The 14,429-nt window shown below is 42.8% G+C and overlaps 1 long non-coding RNA gene across 1 annotated transcript; it reads left to right on the top strand.

Moving 5' to 3' along the window:
• The first annotated feature begins 1,679 nt into the window (after positions 1-1,679).
• On the top strand, positions 1,680-11,243 carry LOC310672192. Its single transcript, XR_014508467.1, has 3 exons — positions 1,680-1,721; positions 9,893-10,089; positions 10,963-11,243. It is a non-coding gene; the product is annotated as an uncharacterized lncRNA (long non-coding RNA).
• The last annotated feature ends 3,186 nt before the right edge of the window (positions 11,244-14,429 follow it).

Here is a 14,429-nt window from a genome sequence, read left to right as displayed (position 1 = left end):
TTCTGTTTTGTGTACTTGCATTTTGCCAGATAGCACAGTTCCAAAACTCACAATATGTGAACATTTGCCTGATTCTCAACTGGTGTCCTGGTGAAGTGGATATACTTGTGATTGGATAGGTGCAAAATTGCATACTCTTGACAGGTTAGTATGCCTCATGTAGCAGACATCTCATGATGATAGCAGGTCTAGCCCACAGGGACAATGGGGAGAGTGGGGAGAAGCTATGGGTCAGAAATGACTTAGCCATGTCAGATATTGCTTTGCATTGGTCTATCATGGGTTGGTGGAGGGTCCACATTTGTGTGACTTGAGCCTGAGGGAGGTCCTCATCAAATTCAAAGTGCTTCAACCTCTCGGCTCATAGTCATTTCTTGTTTTTGTCCCAGTGAATTACAACACTCCAGGAAGCCTCTCTCGTTTAGCTGTTCACAGGGCGCAGACCGAGCAGGGGCCTGAGGAAACTGTTTCCCTTGTTAAAATAAAGGCATTAGTTTAATATGTACCAGGAGAGGATAGGGAGTTCTCTTGTTAAATGTTTACCAATCAAATCCTGATGAGGACTTGCTTAGAGTAATTCGGCTTTAAGCTGTGGCCTGTCATTTTTGGCAAGCATTCTCACAGGGCCATGCAGACCAATTATCAAGCTTGGAGGCAAGCACAGCATTAATACTTAGACTGTAGTATCTTTGCCTAGTAGCAAATACCACTTTAAAATGGGTGAACCATGATAAATACAGATATTTTCACTCTATCTATAGAATATCTGTAGCTCTTCACTTTTGAAGACTTATATCTGAAGATATAGACAAGATGTAAGCCACATCTACCTTCAAGAGATTAAATTAAACAGAGAAATGCATTGTCTGCTGAATGATAAGAGTTTGTGTCAATGACACATGACAGAATGTATTATCCTAATTCCTATACAGTGGTACCTCGGGTTATAGACACTTCAGGTTACAGACGCTTCAGGTTACAGACTCCACTAACCCAGAAATAGTACCTCGGGTTAAGAACTTTGCTTCAGGATGAGAACAGAAATTAACCTGAGGCCCCATTAGCTAAAGTAGTACCTCAGGTTAAGAATAGTTTCAGGTTAATAACAGACCTCCAGAACAAATTAAGTTCTTAACCTGAGGTACCACTGTAGTGCATAATGTGCTTGAAGGGAACCACAGGTAGCTATGGGGAGAATGGCTTTATATAATACTGTTTTTTAGATGGAGGAGTCCCCTAGGTGGCTAGTAGAACACACACACATGATATAGATATAGTATGGTGGTGGTTGTCAGGTTAGACAGGCATTTATCTTGTGTGGCAATGACAAACCAAAGCATGCAAAGGACTGATACTCCAAAAGTTGGAGTATGGTCTCCTAGGTTGGAGTATCAAAAAAGTAGGACACCTGACTGGATCAAAGTCCCAATGTCTTTCAATGCAGGCTTTTAAAATTCTAACTGAAAGAACCATAGACTTCCCCAAGCTGAGGTGTTCTTCCATCCAGGACCTTGAGCCTCCATTTTCTTCTCCAACCGTCCTAACCCAAAAGGTAGGATTACTAGGAAAGTCCTCACAAGGCAGCCTGATGGGAAATGGCATTCCTGACTCACAGCCCTATTAAATTCTATAAACAACAGTAACATTAAAGACACACAAATTAATGTTAAGGATGCCGTTCCCTCCATGTGGATTTGAGAGACCCCCAAGATAATAACTAAGTAAGTAGGGCTAACCCTTTAAAATAAACAGGCAGCCTGGGCCTTGCCTGATGTCTACTCCTGCAGCCTAGCCAAAAGGCCTTTCAAAGCCCTGGAAGCCTTCTTCCCTTCTTTTCTGCATTTCCTGCCCCTACCCTAAGCCAGCACACAATAACTTGAACGGGGCAGTGAGTTGGACCCCAGATTATGGTTGCCCAGTGGCACCTGGGAGCCCCAGAAGCCACATCCGAGGCTACCTCCGAGGCTCCGTGAGGCCTCAGACATGACTTCCTGTGCTGCGCAAGGACCTGGAAGTCACGTCCGAGGCCCCGTGGTGCGAGTGCCAAGCACCCACAACAAAAATTTTGTGAGTGCCTGAGCACCTAGAGCTCCCTATAGTTGGCTCCAGTGAAGTTGAAAATCTGGAATATCCTTAAGCAACAGGTCTAACAGACTTTCCAAGTGTCCCTATTTTCCTGGGTCAGTCCTAGATTTACAGATTTGTTCCCAGAATGTCCCACTTTTCCCTAGGACGTCCCTTTTTTCATCACAGAAGTGTTGGAGGGTATGGAGTTATACAACACCGCAAGTCAAGGAGATGAGTAACTATACAACCTTTGGAAGACATGTGAAGGCAGCCTTCATCAGAGAAATGTTGGGGGGTCTGAGTATAATAAAGCCATATGGTTTGTGTAGGCATAGGTTTTCCTTAAAAGAAATCCTAATCACACATTCTAGAGAAGAACATGAAAAGCATATAAACTGGGCTCAAGCAGAATTAAAAGCTTACTTGGGGGGAGGTGGAGAAATTTCCTCACATTTTATCTGTTTAACACATGCCCTATATTCTTCAATCCGTGTTTGTTGTTCACTTTTGTGGGAACAAATACACATTTTCTCCAGATCTAAGCATCTGAAAATGGTGGTGAATCTATTGCTTGCAGTACTCATTAAAGCCACTTGTTTTTGTCAAAACAAACCAGTTTGGAGAGAGTTTGGTAGCCTAGCTGGCAGTTCATCATGGCTTCTTGCACTTTCTTAGGTATGAGGGTTTACAGTTATATAAAACTTAATGAATCAGTATACTTTAGATTTCCTTCCTCATACATATGGGTTCAATTAACGTCCCTGTTTGCTTATTTAAGTGTTTTCATTAAATTGCTTTACTGTATTTTCCCCTGCAACTGAAAGGGAACATGGCGGAGCTTATGCCTTCTGTCATCATCTTTTTAAGCTGAGCTTGTCCTTTGTTCCAGTGCTTTTCCATATAAAAGCGCCTGCCCTTTATTAGGGGGCTGCAGTGTGTGCCTTGCATGCTCAGATCTGCACTGCAGATGCATAGATAAAAGCTCTGCGCATGGGTGCTCATGACCAGGGGTGCTCATAGTTTGCACGTAAGCATACAATCACCTAGTAGTTTATAAACCTTTTACAAGAACAAGTTTTGCTTCCCTTCCCTTCCCTCCCACAGCTCTGCCTCCAGCCTCACAACTGCTCCTGATGTGCCAAGCCCTCCCTATGTCTTGTTTAAGTGACATTCAAGGCTAGAGTTGTAGCTTACTAGTAAACCATCTCCCAGACATGCAGGAGGTACTTACTTGGTGCCCCACTTACCAGGGATTAATCGCCAGTGCTTCTGAACTGACTTCCAAATAGGCATGGTTAGGCTTATACTGTTAATTAACTTTACCAAACCCCACACCCTTTAGATCTAGTCTCCTAATGTAAGGGTGTGTGTTTCTCCATAGCTTTTGATAGATTTGGGACAGGGAATTTGAGGTTCAGTAGTTGTGTCTTCTTCCATCAGTCTGGTCCTTTGGAATCTGCACTTCTGATCTTGTGGCTGCCATGGATGAAGAAGGAGGAGGAGGAGGAGAAGTTGGGGCTGGGCTTAGCAACTATCTTTAGAATCCAATCTGCCTATGTAGAGAGGACTTGAAATTTTCTTCCAAATGCTCATTTAACCACCATATTTTCCGAGAAAAGCTTACAAACTTGGCTTCAGGGTCCTCTAAATGTTGTTAAAAATCATAAGGTAAATTTGAAGGGAGGGAATTAGTTTATTAGTTTTGAAAACTCTGAGTATTACTGTAACTACTCTCATGATATTTGAAAGCCTGAGTTATGATGTTTAAACATGTGGTGTTAACAATACCATTTACCTCCCCGCCACAGCAGTACCTATTTATCTATTTGCACTGGTGTGCTTTTGAATTGCTAGGTTGGCAGGAGCTGGGACAGAGCAACAGGAGCTCACCCTGTCACGCAGATTCCAACGACTGACCTTCCAATCGGCAAGCCCAAGAGGCTCAGTGGTTCCATCCAGGAGTCATTCACCTTTTACCTTAACCTTAACAATACCCCTGGGCTCACAGAACCTGCTCCAATACCCTCTCTCATTTTGGATACAAGGTTTTATTCTATGCTGTTGTTGGTGATGAATAGCGGGTGGCGCTGTGGATTAAACCACAGAGCCTAGGAGTTGCCGATCAGAAGGTTGATGGTTCAAATCCCCATGACGGGGTGAGCTCCCGTTGCTCGGTCCCTGCTCCTGCCAACCTAGCAGTTCAAAAGCACGTCAAAGTGCAAGTAGATAAATAGGTACCGCTCTGGCAGGAAGGTAAATGGCGTTTCCGTTCGCTGCTCTGGTTCACCAGAAGCGGCTTAGTCATGCTGGCCACATGACCCGGAAGCTGTACGCCGGCTCCCTCGGCTAATAAAGCGAGATGAGCGCTGCAACCCCAGAGTCGTCCACGACTGAACCTAATGGTCAGGGGTCCCTTTACCTTTAACTAACCATGTCTATTCAGAAGCAAGTCCTATTGCAGTAAGTGAGGCTTATTCCCAAGTAAATGGGGATATAATTGCAGCCTGAATTGAGTGGGGAGGAGAAGCATCCCTGCTAACAGGATCAGGTTGGTGGTAGACAAGCAGGTAGTGGTTCCAGTTCTTAGCAACAGTTTTCCTAGATTCAGAATGTCTGTTTAGATTTCTTTGTAGACTGTGCTCTTAAGCCCAAGGAGTAGTGCTGCAAACAGCAGACACTGGAAATACATTTAAAATGTAGTAGTGAATGATTTCAAGTAAGCAAATACTCTGGTTCTTTAATGTCTCCCAGGTATGATAGCTCAGATGTGCATTTGGAGCTCCTTTGACCTGATGAACAAATCAGGTAAATCAAATACTGCAGGGGGATCCAATTCGCCATTGCTTTTGATGCACAAATTATCGCTGTCCCTTGCAATGGCTGGGGATCTATGTGCAACTCTGCACACTCTGCAACTATCTCCATTATCCAAATACTTACTGCTTTTTAATCTTCCTCTGTAAAACTAAATTATGTTAATTTAGGAAGAACTACTGTAGCTGTTTTGGCAGTTGCTAAAAATGTGTGCCATGAATTGGGAACTCTGCAGTCAAACTATCCCAGTCCTTGGAGCAGCCACAGGAGTCACACCAGCTGAAGGCCTAAGTATCCTAGAATCATAGAGTTGGAAGGGACCCTGAGGGTCATCTAGTCCAACCTCCTGCAATGCAGGAATATGAAGCTGTGCCTTATGGGAAACGAACCTGCAACCCTGGTGTTATCAGTACCACACTCCAACCAACTGCGATGCTCTTTGAACACCTTGGAAAGTGCTAGAAACATACCAAGTATTAGTAATAACTTGTATCTAAATTACAAAACCTTTAAACAAGCCTTAAATGCCTTATCTGCTATCTCTTTATGAAGTCTCTACCCTTGATTCTTTGTCTCAGCTGTTGCAGCAACACAATGCTTGTCAAATAAGCGGCCCAGCCATCTACAATTTAAAAAACATGCCTGTAAGGACTAAGTTCATCGCCCTTTCCATAATCAAGGGATATTCTTTTTCTTATCTTACCTGTCCTTCAGATAAAGGCCAGTTATCCCATCCTTACTTTCATCTAACAGCACTGGTCTTTGTTCATAGATAGATCTTAATGATTTGTTTGAGACAATGGCCATGCTTAGCATAATAAAATTGTCCCCTTGAACCCTGGGCTGATAGAGGTAAGCACATGTCTTCTCTGTAGCTATTCTTCCAGTTCTGTGATTCTATTACTCTGTTGCTATTTCAGTATAATGGCAATCATAGGTTACTTTAGTGCTGTTCTAGAAAAAGAGGTGCTGGAACTCACCATTAACACCTCCCTCATTCTCTTAGAATGGCAATGGCACCCATCTGAGAGGTGCCAGAACTGAGTTCCTGTGAGTTCCAGCTGAAGAAAAGCCCTGGTTGCATCTAACATTTTCCCTTGGTGAGATTTGATCTGATGGTAGCATCTTCCCTGTTGGGGTGGAGGACCGATGACTGTGGTCAGCCCCTAGAAATTAATGGGATCACAAGGATTCCTAAGTGCTCTGGGGATTTTCTGGTTGCATGTCTGATGCTCCCATCAAGGCTCTGACCTCACTATGGAATGAAGAGATGGAAAACACCGTTGATAGGATGGCCCCTAAGTAGGGAACAAAGAATCTGTTAATTTCAGTTCTGTCAGTTTCTAATTTTCCAATCTTAAATTGAGTTCTCCGGTTTTCTGCAGCAGTTTGGCTATTCCAGGAATTAGAAAAGTCTTGGTATACAACCTACTCCCCACCCCCGCAACTCATAACACTACAAAACCCAAGAATTCTAGTTCCAAAGTGAGCAATGGTATGTTAGATAGCAAATATTGGTGATGGGGAAAATCTATTGAGGTTTTTTTAATCGTAAGTGAATACGGTTCCAAATTTCACTCCAAACACCCAACATTTTCTCCTCCAAATTGATAGAAATATATATTTTTAAACCCCAGACTTTCCCATCTAAGGTGGGGAGCAAGATTGCCAGAATCTTTGAGCTTGTCTGAAGTGATATGATAGAGTAAACATGTATTCATTCACCAGTGATGCACACTGAACTAGTAAAATGCATGCACAGCTGATGGGTCTATGTGCCTGTTTCTAGTCAAATAATTGGCAAGAGCCCTGATCAGCTGTTCTGGGGTGGGGGGACTAAATCCAGCCTTCTGTTTCCCACTCCCTAACAGCTGATCAACAGTGTCACTTATTTTATGGACAAGGCTGTGTCCTGGCAGCTGAATCAGGGCAGGAACTATACACACAGCACCCCTTTGTGCACATAGTTTTTCATCCAGCGACAGGTATTTGCATGGAAGTCCCCTAGCTGGGATGTATGAGAGTGATGTAGGCTTATCCTATGTAAGAAGTATGGTCAAAGTAAACTAATTCATGTTTAAATATGAGTTAACTCCTGTCTACCTAAGAGTGTTATTTGACATGTTTAAAATGTATAGTTAAACCACATTAATTCCTTATGGAGCCATTCAGCAGTCAAAATCTACTATCATGCTGTTATTAAACAAACAAAATGTCTAGGAAGACTTGAAAACAAGCAGTTAGAGGGAGATCCCTCCCTATTAAATCAGATATGAGTTTAACCTTAATAGGAGTTTTAGTTATTTGCCTAAATTTAAATTGGGGTTTACATCAGACCCAGAAAAGACATCCGCTGAACTTGATCAAAACCATTATACAAACTTCGTTTTTAAAAAAACTCTAACAAGGAAAACTATTGACGAGACTGCATTATCCGATTAACCATCCGTTTGAATTTGATGGTATTCGTAAGACTTACAAAAAAATGCTCTTCATAACTTTGTTCACTTTCAGCAGTGAGAACTTCTCCACGGTAATGATTGTAAAGTAAAATAAAGGTTGAGACTGCCACCTTCTGCCTCATCAAAGCCTGATTCACACAGTTGAAATTCAGCAATGCTGTTATGTCTTCATGTGCTCCATACTAGACATACGGTGCACTGTGGGATACAGTTCTTTCCTCTCAAAGGGGTAAAAGGGTTGTGGTTGTTGTGGGGAGAGGAGCTTGCTGGCTTATAATGTTTATAAAGCTCCCAAATTTCAAACATGTGAGCAACTTCAGTCTGCCACAGAGTGTGTCCACACATGCAGGCAGCCTCTCTCTTATCTTCAGAGGCAGTGCTTCTTTTGAGGGAAACCTGAATAAAGTAAACAAATGAGCACAGGACTGATTCTTCTGCCCTTAACCTAAAATGGCCAGTTGGTACACTCTAGCAGTTCTTTAGTACTCTAAGCTCAGCCACAGAAATATGAGCGATGGTCACAGTGAATCTCTGGCACTGTTCACAACTCTGAACTTTTTTCCAAATGTGCCCATCCTGCCTAGATACACAGATACTCTTTTTAGGAGCACAGGAAACTGCTTTATATCTCGTCGTATTGTTGATTTATCTACTTCAGTGTTGTCTACACTGACTGGCAGAAATGTGCCTTTCCCATCTCTTATCTGGAAATACCAGGGATTGAATGAACCTTGTACCTCTTGAATGCAACACATGTCCTCTATCAATGACTTACTGTCCTTCTCCCTTCCTAGGGCTCAGTTCATGAATTACCTGACTGACTAGCTTAAAAACATTATTTGATCTCTCTTCACTCACTTTCGCTCTTCTTCAGACAGAGAGCGCTTGTTTCCTTCATTTTGCCCTGTTAGCAGCCAGCTGTCGGTGTTAAATGTCAGGCCTGACTCATGTACAGCTCTGTCCAGGTTGATGCTCAAGCCATGGCATTTTGTAACAAGCACATTGTTGAATATGGAGGTGGTAAAGCGAGTGTATTATTTCTGAGGCTAAAGTAGAATCGGTGGGCATCGCTTGCTCCACTCATTGCCTTTACATTCAATTCATACTGGCTTCTTTTTATTTTTAAGTCACCACATAATGCCTCTGTGTTCAGATGATGTTTGAGGTGAGATTGCGGGTCAGACATTCTGCTGCTGAGGTAAACCATGGGTGTCAAACAGCTCTTTAGATCTCACTGCAATCCCTTATTAATGAAGTATTGAGTGAGGGAACACATTTGATTAACTTTCCCTTTTCCTAGAGTCTATACCAAATATGAGGACACGGTGGTTAATATAGCTAATGCAGCATACAGTGGTACCTCAGGTTACATACGCTTCAGGTTACATACGCTTCAGGTTACACACTCCGCTAACCCAGAAATAGTGCTTCAGATTAAGAACTTTGCTTCAGGATAAGAACAGAAATCGGGCTCTGGCGGCGCGACGGCAGCAGGAGGCCCCATTAGCTAAAGTGGTGCTTCAGGTTAAGAACAGTTTCAGGTTAAGAACAGACCTCCAGAACGAATTAAGTACTTAACCCAAGGTACCACTGTAGTGGCTAAAAGCCTGAACTATGGACCTGGAAGTCCCCACCAGAGGTGCAGATTGTAAGCAGTGAAAGCTTTGGGGGTGAAAAGGTTTTGGGGGGATGTTGCAAAATGCAATATGTCTTTTGGGGGTTTCTTTCCTTGTGGCTCACTGCTGCCTCCATGTTTCCACCTTTAAAATAGGACCAACCTTTAACTCGGATCCAAAGGGAGGAAATTTCCTCTGAGCTAATAGAGCTGTGCTCAGCCAGCCTAAGAGTGTGAATTTCACTTTTTCCATCTTGAAACAAGGCATGCATTTAAAAAATTAAGCCTACTATACAATGAAACACATACCTCTTTGGAAACTGTCTGTTCCTGATGCCTCCAATTGTAGAATCCAAGCTTTTTCGGGGGAGCGGGGGTGTCAGAATACACATTTTTTGTTTTTTCAGAAATGATCTCTCAAACACACTATAAATAGACCTTGAACACTTGTCTCGTTGCAAAATGAAAATCGTTTGCTTTGAATAGGTTTCAGAATGGCTCAGATACAATATCTTGTGGAGCAAAGATGTGGATCAGTTTGGAAATGTAGACACCAGCTTGGCCTAATCCCTCCCAGCTGCTTTGCTTTGTTTTTGCCCCCAGAAAGAGCCCCTAAAAGTCTTCTCTGTAATCCTGCAAGCTGAAATTCAATCTACACACACACACACACACACACGAAGCTTTGAGCCTCAGGCTTTGGATGTGGGGAACAGTGAAGGAAGAGGTTCACCTCTCCACCGCTCCCAAGGTGGTAAAACTCCTTTCAATTTAAGGGGAGAGCCCCCAGAATCCAATTCACATAAGTGCACTAAGAGCAGAGCTTTCAAAGTCCGCTAATCTAAACAGACAATCGATAGCTTTGAGATTTTTCACTAAGTAGTCATCTTTCTGTTGCTGTTGACAACAAGGACCTTGTTTCTGGTTTCTGTTTCAGCTTATAGCAGTGAAGTTTAGCTCGGGCATCAACCTGACTGGCAAGCCAAGTTTCACACACGGTTCTGATTGTGAACCCTAAACAGCCATGTATGTCGTAGGCTCTGCTACCTTTAGATGTATCCCAAGAAGAATTTATGATCCTTTCCTAAGTGTTTCCCATAGGATTTCTCTCCAGCTCCATCCTTCCAAACATGGGTAAGCGATAGGAATTCTGCAGGCTGTTCTTTGCCCTTTTATTTTTGGTGTTATAGCAACTGAATCAGCAGCTATTCATTGTGTGATGAATTACCTGAGCTGCTTGGCCTCTTGATACTTCATTGGTCCAAAAGCTTTTAGGGTTTATTTTCAGTTTTATGACACTTTTCAAATGCAGGGTTTGGGTGTTTTTTCTAATCCCCTCACCCCTGCATATGTAGGCAAAAAAAATAATAAAAATTTAGCAAACAGAATTCTTTGGCATGGAAAAGGGGGAAAACTGAAAACTGAAAAACAGAAGCAGGAAATGGAGGGTCATAGCTCATGCACACGCCTCATTTATACTGAGCAAGAATGGTTCTATGATATTTACATGAGCTTAGTGGATGCTAGATAATGGCAACAAAAAGGTGGGGTATTATTTTTCTGCTCTTGTAGCAAGGGATGGGAGGGGGAATTTGATTCAGTTCACATTTAAAGGGGAGCTTCATAATTTGCATTTTCCAATACAACTTGAGGACCGAAACACAACCTGCCATGGACTGGCTGGATGAAGGGGGGTGGTAGGCACCAGCCAGGGAATCACTTGGGGGACTCCCAGTGGGAGGAGGCTCAGAGCCAGGAGACTGGTGGTGGGATGATGATGCTGAGTGGTCAGAGGGAGAAGAAGGAGCAGACTGGGAGGAGGAGGTGTCAGAAGCTGAAGAGGGAACAGGGTTTAGTGAGCAGGAAGAGGCTGGGGCAGAGGGCAGTCTGAGGCAGAAACAGGGCTGGGGAGGAGTGGGACCAGGAAGTAAAGAGGCTGGCTGTGGAAGAAGCCAAGGGGTCTCCCCCTCCAGTTGTAACCAGCTCCCCTCTTCCCTGCTCTCCTAGAACATGCAGAGAAATGAAACGGGCAGAGAAGAACGGAGTTGAGCGCAGACTCTTTGTTCTGAGGGCACCATCATATGAGCGAAACTGCTCATGGAACTTGGCTCCAGCCCACTGACTTAGAAAGAGTTTGAGCCGTAATCATTTTTTAATACGCTAATACTAATGGCAAAAACGAAGCTCTCTGCGCAGAGCGAAGGTCAAGTTCTGCGTGAAGAATGTTGGTTACGGCACCACCTGAAATGCCAAACTGTGAGTAATGAGGGTAATTGATGGGTGCAGTGTTCTCACAACAGGCAGACTCTGGAAAACTGGAGGGCTTTCCTTGTTGTTACAATAACATCACCAATAAAGAGCCAGGGTTTTGCACACACTGTACTTGCAAGTGACGGGAAGCACTAAGGCACCGGCTCCGTTCCAAGACAACATGTGTGATATCTGTTTGGCAAGTGCTACAACATGTGTTCTCTCTTCTGTTTGACTTTTCAAAGCACTAATGGCCTTAAGAGTCAGAGGCCTGCCATTGATTTAAATGGATTCTGGACCAATGCCATAAATTCATGACTCAGCATAGACTCACCTCAGACCCTGCCATGGTCCTTTGCAATGACAGTTATTGATGCACAAGGTTAGGGCTATTCATGCAATAACACATATCTCTTTCGTAAGTTCCAACAACACTATCTCTGTTTAACATTGAAATAGTGTTGAATGGCTGCATGTTATCAGTAAAAATAAAGGGATTTTTTCTATTCTTAAGCCCTCTGTAGTACTATATCCCAGTGCTTCTTTTCTTGCTGCTGGTTGGAGGAGAGACGAAGGGCTGGAATTAATATTGCAATTAACCATTATGCAGAAAGGACATATTAAGAGTTCACCCATTGGGAACTTGGTTATGGATTAATCCCACAGATGGATCTTGAGACCAGTCTTATGACAGACAAATGAAAGACAAGATAAGGACCAACTGGCTGGAGGATGTGGCCCCATGGCCAGTGTTGAATATTCTGTACAGCAGAGGCACCAACTTGCAAGGGCGAAGGGAGGGGCAATGTCGTGTGTGTGATGTCCCGACATCCCGCACAGGACATCAGGACATTGGGAGGAGCTGGGGGCAGAGCTGAACATGCTGCCTGTATGGCTCAGTGGCCAGGGGCTCCTCCTCCTCTTGGCGCTGCCATTGGCGGAAGGCTGTTTTGGAAAAGAACAACAATAAAAAATGTTTCAAAATCAATGGTTAAAATCAGTGCAGTTTTGAAAGGCTCGGCCCACCATCTTGATTCCAAATGATGTCCAATTGCATCCAAACAATGATGGAAATCTGCTCCTTGGTCTCATGAACCAAAATTTGGTTACAATATTTTAGGAGGTGTCCAAATGCAATACAGACAAGCAGCTTTCCAAAATACATAGCAGATCCTACTCTATCTCGATAAACAGTATTTTTTAAAATATACTTTCACTCCAGCTTATTTCTCTGATCAGTGTCTGCAAGCTTTAATGCTTCCATTTCCAAACTTTCACTCTGAACATTACATAATTCAGAAAATTGAGATTTTGCATAAACTGAAAGAAACTGTTCGATTAAGGGCTAGTCCAGCCATTAAATAGAGTGGCGTTGTCTTTGGCAACTGTTTTGGGGTGTCATGAAAGGGCAGCAAATACTTGTTTCATTTATTATTGTTGTGTTTTTACTCTCAGGAAGAAATACTTATTCTATTTTCTACATCAGGTACCAAAACTATTGATTGGCACAATGCACGGTGACTGCTGAGGCTGCAGGAGGGGGGGGTGCATTTGCTTTTTGTCACAGCTCTTTGGGTATTTTCAAACTTCCCTGTTTCTTTCACTTGATGCAGAACATGAAGGAGTCTGAGAAGAACGACACTGAACAGGTATAAAGTGAGAAGGGGACCTAAAGCGGGAAAGCAATGAATGTTCTTGATTCTTTCCCTCCTTGTCTTTCTGCTTGAAACTGCCTATCCCAGCTGCTGGCTTCTGATCAAAGATAGTTGCTAATGGTAAACAACTGTAGTCAAGGACCTATGGTAATACACTGCAAATCATCAAGAGATCTTCCGGTTGACCTCAATATACCTTCTGCCCACGCTTGATGTAGAAGGCATATCAATTGAAAGAGGTACTGCTTAGCTCTTTGCTTTCCACTGTCTCTATGCAACACATTTAACCTTGCAGCATGTTCAAAACATCTTAATTGACCTTCTCAAGGTTATACTCTTTGTAGTCAATTAACATTTGCAGAAAGATTGATTGTGGGATTTCTCCTAAGAGATTTCTAGCAAGCATCTATATTATTCAGCGACTGGATTTATGTAGGATATGCTACACTACCATGTAACAGGAATGCAGAATAAAATTATACAGTTTTATAGGGCTGAATTTCATGTCTCAGGAGTCTTCCTACAAGGGGCCTTCATCAATTTAGAAATTTGACAGAATGCAATAAAAGATCAAGAATGGTATGGAAGACATGAATTAGGAACTCTTATTTTTCCTTTCTTGTAAAGCAAGAACTAGAGAGGGCAGGATGACATTAATATGTATTGGGTTTAATATAATTAGGTACCTTTCCGTGCTGTGAACACTTCGGGAACCCACTGTCAAAAGATGTTGTCAAGGCTGTATCGTTCAATTCAACACAGATTTAAACAAATTCTTCGTGATTAAATCCTTCATTGGCAGAAAGCCAAGATGACTGGGGGATGCAATTTCATAGTCAAGTATTTGGAAATGTCTGCTTTGTAAAAGAGATGAATAAATGTAAAGGGATGGATTATTCCATCATTGGACTGAACTATCAGGCACTGACGGTTGCCATAGATAGGATATTGAGCTAGATGACCCAGATGTACGTAATTTCTTAGGAGCAGTGCTTTTTTTCTGGGGGAACGCAGGGGTACACATACCCCTAAACGTTTTGTAGATCTTTGTACACTTGTCCATTTACTGTATTTATTTTTCCCGATTGGAACTATAAAATGGTGGTTTTCCTGAGTCAAAATAGGGAGAAGTGCCATCTTGTTCTTGCCTCAGGGAGCAAAAGGTCTTAGGCTGGCCTTGTGTCCATCCTAGAACCCAGAGACATCTGGAGGGCTACAAGTTCTCCACTCATGCTTTAAAGTGTCATCCTCTGCCTCTTTTTCGAATCCTTAAAATGCTGCTGGTGGTTATCCTAACATGTAAAAAAGTGGCAGATGCTCCCCTGCTTTTTAAAAATCATTGTTGGTTTTCAGAATCGAAAAAAGCAACCGCTTTGCGTAGCTGCATTAGAGTGACTCTGTTCCAGTTCCACATACTCCTAAGCAGTTCTTCTTTTTCTAAATAAACTGTTTAGAGATACTCTCATTCCATGTACAGAAGCCAACTGGCCCTGCAATGGAGTCTTGCTTCAACAATTGGGACAAGAGAGCATCCTCCACAGCACCTGAGGCAGCTGCGTACTTTGTGGG

The sequence above is a fragment of the Podarcis tiliguerta genome (genome assembly GCF_965153285.1).
Source record: "Podarcis tiliguerta genome assembly, chromosome: 2".
Classification (NCBI taxonomy): domain Eukaryota; kingdom Metazoa; phylum Chordata; class Lepidosauria; order Squamata; family Lacertidae; genus Podarcis; species Podarcis tiliguerta.
Note: the sequence above shows the minus strand (reverse complement) of the source record. Positions and strands in the feature narration are given on the sequence as shown.